The following is a 9,502-nucleotide window of genomic DNA, read 5'->3' as shown; positions in this document are numbered from 1 at the left end:
AAATTAAATCTTCAAAAAAGGAGGGCTGTTTTACCTGGTAAATATAATACACTCAATATGCGAGGCTTCTGTTGACTTCATCCAGTAAAGTGATCAGAAAAAGGAAGTGCTCAATCTACTGATAGCGCTCAGCTGATGACAGTGATTGATAAGTCAGGCCTGGTTTGTGTTGAGGTGTTGAGGCAAGAAATGTAAGCAAGTCTTGGCTAAAGGGAAATGCACACCGGCATTGTTTGACACACTCAAGACATGTAAGCCAGAGGTGTCTTGGCATCGTGACCGAGAAAGATTTAACCGCACAAACCAGCAATGATTGAAGTCAATGCTTGTTTAGGTTTTATTTTGTAGAAGTCTTTCTGGTTCAGATTGTTGCTGCGACTAAAATTGGAATAAAGGGGGATTGATGCTTTCCTGTAAAAATGTTTTCCAGTCTTTGGAGGATGAGTTTGGTGTACAGGCAAGTGGTTTCTTGGTCAACGTCTATGATCTTTCCCGCTGTCCCGATTAGTAGACTGTAAAGCCCTCTGAGGATAATTTGTGATTTGTGATTTTTGGCTATACTAAATAAATGTTTTACACTTTAAAGGCCAAATCAGAAGTTGGATTAAATAAATTAAATAAACTAAAGTTTAATATATCATTGAAGTTGATTAATTTCACTTTAAATTACAAATTGAAAGATCTGTGTGTTGTGTGTTTGTCAATTCATAATAATGTTATATTAAATAATTAAAATACACATTTTACAGCTTTGAAAACAAACATCACTGATGATAAACCATAGATTCAAACATTCATAAATTAATTAGAGCTGGTGTTTGTAATACAATACTTTTGGTGGTGGGTCAACCCTTTTGTTTACAATAACTTGCATATTGAGTCTTACATATTTTGTATCATGTATTTTTCATTATCTTTCATTTCTTCCGTACCTTATAAGATAAGATAAAATAAGATAATCCTTTATTAGTCCCTCAGTGGGGAAATTACAGGATTACGGCAGTATTGCTCACAGTAATAAGTAAAAAACAAGTAGTATAATAACAGAAATACAATAAGAATATTATATATACAGACGGAGTAGAAATAGAATAAAGTGTATAAAATAAAAAAATATAAAAAGTACTTAAACTAAAATGTATTAGTATTGCCATAGTATAGTATAGTATAACCATGTTTGTGTTTGGCACTTCTCTTCTTTTTCTTTCTTTTAGCTAAAATATAAACATTACTAGACAGAACATGTGGTTGAAATATATACGCTGGAGAAACTATGCTGGATTCATAAATGTATTTGTCTGCACCTGCATATAAATGTGTTGGATGAGTGGTTTGGTGATTTCATCTTCTTGTTGGGAAACAATTATCATTTTAATATTTTTTATTAAAAATAATTTGAGAATGCTGAATACTGTCATCATTTCATTTAAATCAGTCTCTTTGGTGCACAGTATGATGTGTGTTGTGTAGAGTAACTGTGCTCTTTGTTCAATGTACTGTCATAGTTGTGTTGTGCTTCAGCACCGCCGATAAACAATATGATTTCAGGTTGTTTTATTTTATGGTTGTTCTCAGAAACGCCTGGAGGGAATTTCTTCAGATTTGGCACAAACGTCTACTTGCACTCAAGGATGAACGGAAGACGTTGGTTGTCAAAGATCACTGTGACTTCACAAAAAAGTGATAATGTTTTTGACATGGATGTAAACTGCAACTTTACTTATTTATGGAGGCTTACAATTGCAATGCACTGCTTCGTTTAGTTTGGAACAAGACTTATTAGAAGTGTTTACTCAGCTAAATGCTAACTGTGTTCTGGGTCTGAACCCGTTTCATCGTTACCTCTGCCAGGAGTTTATGTTGTTGGTTCAGTTTCAGGTTTGTCAGCACGGTTTACGGAAACCCTACAGGCCTGATTTCCATGATACTGAGTGGAGGGATGTTCCATGGGACAAGGTAGAACATGTAGAGAAGATGTTTTGATGAAGCTTACAGGTGTGAAGATGTGTCACTGTGATTGATGCATTACCCCATTAAATAATGTGAATGAACTTTTAATATCATATATTTAGAGGGGGGTGGTTTTTATAATGACCGATACAAGAGAACCGTACTGCATGTCAGCTTAAAGAGAAAAGGACGTTAAAACACTGAACCTTAATATCTCAAACCCCTCAGATCACAGATACAACTTTATAATGCAGTCACAATAATCCTTTCTTTCCCTGTGTCTCCTGTCAACATCTTCACTGCAAACAATGTAATAATGCAAATATAGCTAGAAGAAGAAGTAGGCTCTTTAAACGTTTGTATTATAAGTGGTGTGAGCCTGTACATTGCATTTCACTGGAAACATGGAAACTAATGAAAGTCATTGTCAGAAGTGCGGTTTTGTCTCTCCGTGGGTTTGTTTACATTGAATGTTGAGAATATCTGAGATGTCTTGTTCTCATGTCAAAATTAATCTTGTTTTTTTTGGAAAGCGAGATGCATTAAAACACTTTGGCATGATATCAATAACCTTACAATAAAGAATCTCCGCCTGTGTGCTTCTCTGTTCACATAATGCAATCGCCTGCAGCTGCAGCGATGTAAGGATGACACCCTCGTCAAACCTGTCGTACTGCTCACCAGGAGTCACTAACACATTTTCCTCGGGCCTGTACCATAAAGCAGGATTGGGGGTTAGCGAGTTTACTTCAGGGTGAACTCTGGGTTTTCAGTCCTACGATGGTGGTTCACTTCTTACTGGGGGAGATCGCCATGGTAACTTGCTCCGGTAGCAGGTTATGTTGGAGATAGGAGATCAACTTGTTTAAAAACCTCACCTGCTGACCAATTAAAGTGTGGTACGTGGATTCTGTAATTGATATTACACAAAGTCATAATCCAGACTAAAATTAACACAGTTTAAACTGCCATATCCCAAATAACAGCTGGCAAAACGTTGCTGATTGTGTCAGCGCGTACATTAACAGACTCATAATAACACTGCCCATCTAGAGCTCAAGCTCTGAATAAAATTACATGGGTACTCTGTTAAGTTAATATGTTACTTAGATGACAATAACTTAGCCTTATTCATTCAGCTGCAACCTTGGCGGTGGCAAACAGACTCAGGGACACATAAGAAATTAATATAAAAACATAATTCAAAGCTTACTTTACTAAAGGACTGTACCGAATAGTTCAAAGCAACATTCTAATAGTTTTAGTATTATTCTATGATAGAATTAGATCCCAGTAGTGGCTGTCAAGGATCTTTTCTCAGTGTTGTAAAGTCCAAAAATCTAAATTTATTGAAATCCTTTCATAAATTCACATCATGTTTTATCCAACAAAATAGTTTGCTTCAATCCATATTTGTTGTTGCTTGGACTTTCAAAAAGCTTTGGTCTCCTGCAGACACGGTCAGCAGACACCTACCAGCACCATGATTTCACTTTGCTCTTGGTTTGTAAAATAAGACTTGTTTGTGATTGGTCATATGCTGAAAACCGCCCCTTTCATCTGAATGCACTCACAGACAGCTTGAGAAAGCCTTTGTTAATTTACAGTTTTTTTTAATTTTTATTTTTTTTAAAAGAACTTTATTCATATTTTAGAAATGGTACAATGTGTGTGTGTGTGCGCTGAGTCTATACCTGACTGAAATGATGGGGAGTTTCTCTCGGTTTACATCCTTTTATCTACACCACCAGGTTTGATACTCGTGAGCATTGAAGCTAAATCACACAGGCAGCAAATGTATGGCCTAATGTCAAGTATAAATTCTATCATGCAGAAAATTATTACAATAGATGGTGCACTTTTCGCTCTCGTCTCATAAGAACAAGAACCATGTTGCAGTTATTAGGTAATGGTTAAATGCAGTGGTGTGCTAGTGTAGATATCAGGACTCAACCTTTTGTCTTTGTTCTTTTCCAGTTTTGACCTTTAACCCTACAGTAACACAGGGGAGAGGGGCGGGGACAATGGTCATGAAGTCATTCAACCTCCACGTTGCAGTCGTCAGTTTCTTTTTTTTTTTTTTTTTCTTCTTTCAAGTTTAATTTTTATTTTCGTACAAACAAATACAACGTTAACTCCCGTATACTCCGCTACCACACTTGTATTCTGAAAAGACATGGCCGGATGTGTCAGTCCATGTCCCCGCCAGCGATTGAAAAACATGGCAGTTGTTTCCAGGACCCGAGTGTTTTAACAGGGAGGACTTGATGTGATTGGAGACAGGTGCCGGAGATGACGTGCAGGTGTGGAGATGATTGCCAGTTGCCGGAAGCCACGCCCACGAGACACACACACACGTAACAGGAGACAAACAAGGAAAAGAGAGAAAGGGACAGTGAGTCACGGCCAAGCCGTGACAATATGTATGTTATTCCTAAATTTCCAGTTCATGAGGATAGTTTTTTTGGCGATAGTTAGGGCGACGAGGAGTAATCGGCGGTTAGTTTTGTTTAGATTTATCTCCCAGTAGGCACAGTGAAGGGGATAAAGGGATGAGGTAACCCAGAAAGACAGACAGTGAATTTACAGAGTTGATAACCAGCATTGTAACATCCGAAACCAAAAAGATACCCTGGGCATGTTGCACTCCCATTGGGTACAGAGCTCTAGATATGACTACATACACACACAGGAATTAAAGGAGGGTCAACTTTCGCCTGCAACCAGCGGGGGGCCACCTTCATCACTGATGGGGTTGAGTAAAGAAGTGTGAACTGTTGGACCTGTAAACACACACAACTGTTACGTCACAGGGCCACAGGGTACACCTGTACAGTACATCACTGCAGCAAGGTAAGGTCAGCAAATGGTAAATGTCCTGTACTTTTATAGCTCTTTTCTAGTCTTCCAACCACTCAAAGTACTGTCATCATAGTAGTCTGTCATCTACACATCATAGTCGGGTAGTCCTGGCAACGGGGACGCTGGCGAAACTTAACGCCACTCCGTCTAGGACTGTTTTTATTTGGGGGTTTTCTACCTTTTTTTTTATTTTCCTTTGGCTCCTGCTCTCCACCACTGCGATCTGGTCAACTGGCGTTGGCTGGCTAGCCGACAGTCTCTTGCTGGCCGGCAGCTGACAACGAGCCAGCCGACTCCCTGCTGGATGCTCTCCACCAGTCAGGGTCTCAGGACAGCGAGGGAGAGAGAGCTCCTGAGACCAGACCAGAGGGCCTTTTAAGTGCAGCACTTGCACACAAGGCCCAGGTGTTGCCGGTGCTGCTGATTAGCTCAGGTGTTCCCACTCTTCCGATGAGCCTTGGCCACGCCCACCTGCAGGGACACGAGCTAGTGGCAGAGAGGGTCGTCACAGTTTGCTCCTGGCCTGATCGCTCCACGCTTACCATCCCCTCCCTCTGGTCGGCCGAGCGCATCACTGCAGCTCGTCATCACAACAACAGTCCCCAAGAGCGAGATGGCACGAAATCAGGAACTGTTACAGCTCCCCCAGCACCCTCTACTCTTCCTGCTGACAACACTAGAATAGTATAACGTTCATTAGTTTGGGTATAAATAAAGAAAACAAACATTCTGTGTGTCCACAAAATCAGTCTCCCATGCATTGTCCACGGAGCAGACATCACAAGCTTTTAGACTTTCTTCAATGGTTTCTGGCTTTGAGAGAAAGGAGTTCATGTTCACAACTATTGAGTGAAATTTCCGAAGCCGTGGAAATAACAGCTTCTTAATCTAGGTGGTGTTCCCTTTGATGGAGATGCCAGGGTCTATTTGTGGCTGGTTTAAAACTCATAAGGGCATGAACATAAGCTGTTAACGCAGACTCAAAATCCAACCAGTTAATAAGAGCCATCGACCATTAAGTCAAAGTGAATGGTAGATATGATGAGGAGAGACAATTAAAAGAAGCTGGAGTTTGTAAATTGAAGACATGGGCGACTGTGGGTCAGTGGTTAGCAGGTCCGTCTTTCAATCGGGGTTGGTGGTTCAATCCCTGCCCTAGTCGATGTGTCCTTGAGCAAGACACTTAACCCTGAATTGTTCCCTGTAGCTGTTCTACAGTGTATGAATGTAACATGATTGTAAGCGTCAGCTAAATGACATGTAATGTAATGTAAAGACAGGAATGAACTTGTCAGGTGGCAGATGCAACAGACTTTGATTGCATTGTTAACCATTGACACTAATTTAGCACAGATGAGTAGGATGAGTCTCTGGTGCTTTACATTCCCGAGCACAAGGTTAAGTGTCTTGCCCAAGGACACATTGCTGTCAGGTGACAGGGATCTAACCGCCAATCCTCTCGTTAATGTTAATGACAATAGCTTAAGAATCATATCAATTCAATTCAATTCAGTTTATTTTATATAGCCCAATATCACAAATTACGAATTTGCCTCAGAGGGCTTTACAATCTGTACACATACGACATCCCTGTCCCAGGACCTCACATCGGATCAGGAACAACTCCCCAAAAATAACCTTTCACAGGGAAAAAAGGGAAGAAACCTTCAGGAGAGCAACAGAGGAGGATCCCTCTCCCCGGATGGACAGAAGCAATAGATGTCATGTGTACAGAATGAACAGCATTACAAAGTTACATAAACACATTACATGAATATGACAATGTATGAATGGAGCTCCAATCCATGAAACAGAAGGAGGTAGAGAGGAGGGCGGGCGGGGCGGATCAGTAGGGGCCATGGCAGGAGGCATCAGACACCTCCAGGTCCAATGGACCCTACGAGACGTGAAGTCACAAAGACTCCGGGGAGGAAGCAGAGTTAATAAGGTGCAATGGAGAGATGTAAATTCATCCATAAGGAGAGAGAGAAGAGGAGATAGGTGCTCAGTGTATCCTAAAACATCCCCCAGCAGCCTATAAGCCTATAGCAGCACATCTAGGGGCTGGACCAGGGCAAACCTGATTCAGCCCTAACTATAAGCACTATCAAACAGGAAAGTCTTAAGTCTATTCTTGAATGAGGTGACTGTGTCTGTCTCCAGGACTGAAAGTGAAAGCTGGTTCCATAAAAGAGGAGCTTGATAACTAAAGACTTAGAAGGAGTCAGTGTGTCCAGTTCCTGGGGTTGTTACACCACCTTCTGGTGGATTAGTATTGCAAAGTCAAAACGTCAAACTATACAACATTAAACAGCTCACCACAACTACTCAAGTATTGTACTCTTGTTTACGCAAGTCTTTCCAGTTTTTGCTACTTTATACTTCTACTTCTATAGGGAAATATTGCGAGAAATCTCACACTGATACATTTTTTTAAACCAGGGATTTTGAACAGATTTGGTCTGAGTTATTCATTGTCTAGGTATTGATGCAGTCCACAGAGCTGGCAGCAGGATTGTGAGCGGGGTGGGGCTCCAGGGAGAGGGAGGACAGCTGCTGCTATGAAAGGGAAGGTTAAGTGTGAGCACTAGTGATCTGCGTCCCTCCGTCTGTCCACCAGCTGACCATGCTTCAACGCTGTCTGTTCTTGGTCAACACCCTGCCCATCCCCACGGTCAATATGTCTGTGTCTAATAATGGGGTTACTGGTTATGATTATAAATGCTATTACATCGGTTCATGTTATGATCAATACAACAAGAAAATGGCGCTGTTGGAGTACAGATCGATCTTATTCAGTCTGAATAGATTTTTAATATTTGTTACCATTGTAAATCGGTCTAATTCTGCCAACAGAAGAGAAGCTGATGTCATAGTTTTTAGGTTTTAGTATGAGGTTCAAGAAAAACTTTATTATCTTCCAACATTATGTTGACTATTTAAATGTAATTAATGGATAATAATGTGAAACTTTCATCAGATACCCACATTTCATGATGATTTGACATTTTGGTCCACTTTGAGGGTCACTGTAAATACGATGTATATGAACACAACACGGGTAACAAATGACAACAAATTTAACTGGAGACAATCTTGTGATGGGATCACACCAAATCGGGCCCTTGGTGTGAAGTTCCTACCGTCCTACTTCTGGCACCTTCGCTCAGACCACACATGTCTTAAAACTCCGCCTCCAATTTGATCTCAACACACCTGTAAAGTTTGGTGGCTGTTTCTTGTGATGCCGGTGAAAAAGAGACATTTGGCAACAGACTGGGAACTTCTCCTGTGGCAGTTCCTGCTCCAGTAGGGGACACCAGGACCAGGTTTTATCATAACGATACGCTGTCTCGGCTGGAACACACACGCACACACTGACTATTACTAACTGAACTGCTACAAGAGAAACGTTGATGAACACATAGACCAAATTAATTTGTGGAGCAGGAATCGTAATGTACATGCTGCTCTGTTCATCTCCCACTGCACTGTGAACACAAGACATGACAGCTCTGTAGAAGGATTATGTTCACTGAACTCACTGACCTGAATAAACAATGCTAAATAGATTAAATGGAATTTAAAAAGCACAACCTGTAGCTGTATGCTTTGGCTTGACATTTTATATTTATTGAGTATTGATGAACCAACGAAGCTCAACTGAGAAAATATGATTATGTCATCGTTGTTTTTGTTGCACAACAACGATAAAAATGTCGTTGACCTCCATAGAGTTATTAGTAAAGTCGTGTAGAAACCTGTTATTATGCAAACATGCGTGCCGACAACAACATCAACAAGCTTGGCTGTGCCGATGTCATGTGACTTAAGTACAGAAGTTACATGACAAATAAACCAACATGGACTCGCAGCACAGACAGCGATCACAGATGCATGGCTGTAACCTTTTGCTGAGGAGGTTGTGGACAGTCCTCAACTTAAAGCCACGTCGCTCTGGAAGTACTTGTTAAAATTTAAAATGTTAAACGTATTTTATTTATTGTCATATTATACATGTATGAAATTTGTCTTAAAGAGCAGTGGGCTGCTGTGAAGCGCCCGGGGAGCAACTGGGGGTTCAGTGTCTTGCTCAAGGACACTTCAACATGCAACTATGGGGGGATCGAACCACACAAAAAAGTTGACTTTGCTCGCCTGGGTATACTTGATCAGAACAAGTCTGACCTCCTTCAGCGTGCTGTCTGGCCATTCACACGTGCCCGTTCATCAGCCGCTCATTGTACAGTCTTAGTGCTGGATGGCACCCATCTGAGGGTTGCCTCTTACAAACAACTTGGCATCGGGGTTGATGACATGTTTACCTTTGATGTCCAGATCGATAACTTTTAAAAAAAATGTTTTGTTGAAAAAAATGTGTTCCTTTTGATGCGCGAAAGAAATGAGTCTAAAGTACCTTGTTGTCAGTGTTAGACTATGATGATGTGATTGTCATGCTCTTGTGATGTATTATAGCATGCTGCCTTTGTGGTTTGTCGTTGCACTCCATTGTTCATAGTGACAGGAATGAAAGAAAGAGAGGTCTTCTATCTCCTCCACACAACACAACACACTGTAGAACCTGTGTGGAGCTTATCTTCTGTTACCTGATGTTATCTTGGAGTCAGAAAATCAACTGTATTTACATTATCTTGTTCAAGCATGTTTGCTATTCTGCTGATTACATGCA

The sequence above is a fragment of the Cyclopterus lumpus genome, chromosome 4 (genome assembly GCF_009769545.1).
Source record: "Cyclopterus lumpus isolate fCycLum1 chromosome 4, fCycLum1.pri, whole genome shotgun sequence".
Taxonomy (NCBI): Eukaryota; Metazoa; Chordata; class Actinopteri; order Perciformes; family Cyclopteridae; genus Cyclopterus; species Cyclopterus lumpus.
This window is presented reverse-complemented; position numbering follows the sequence as displayed.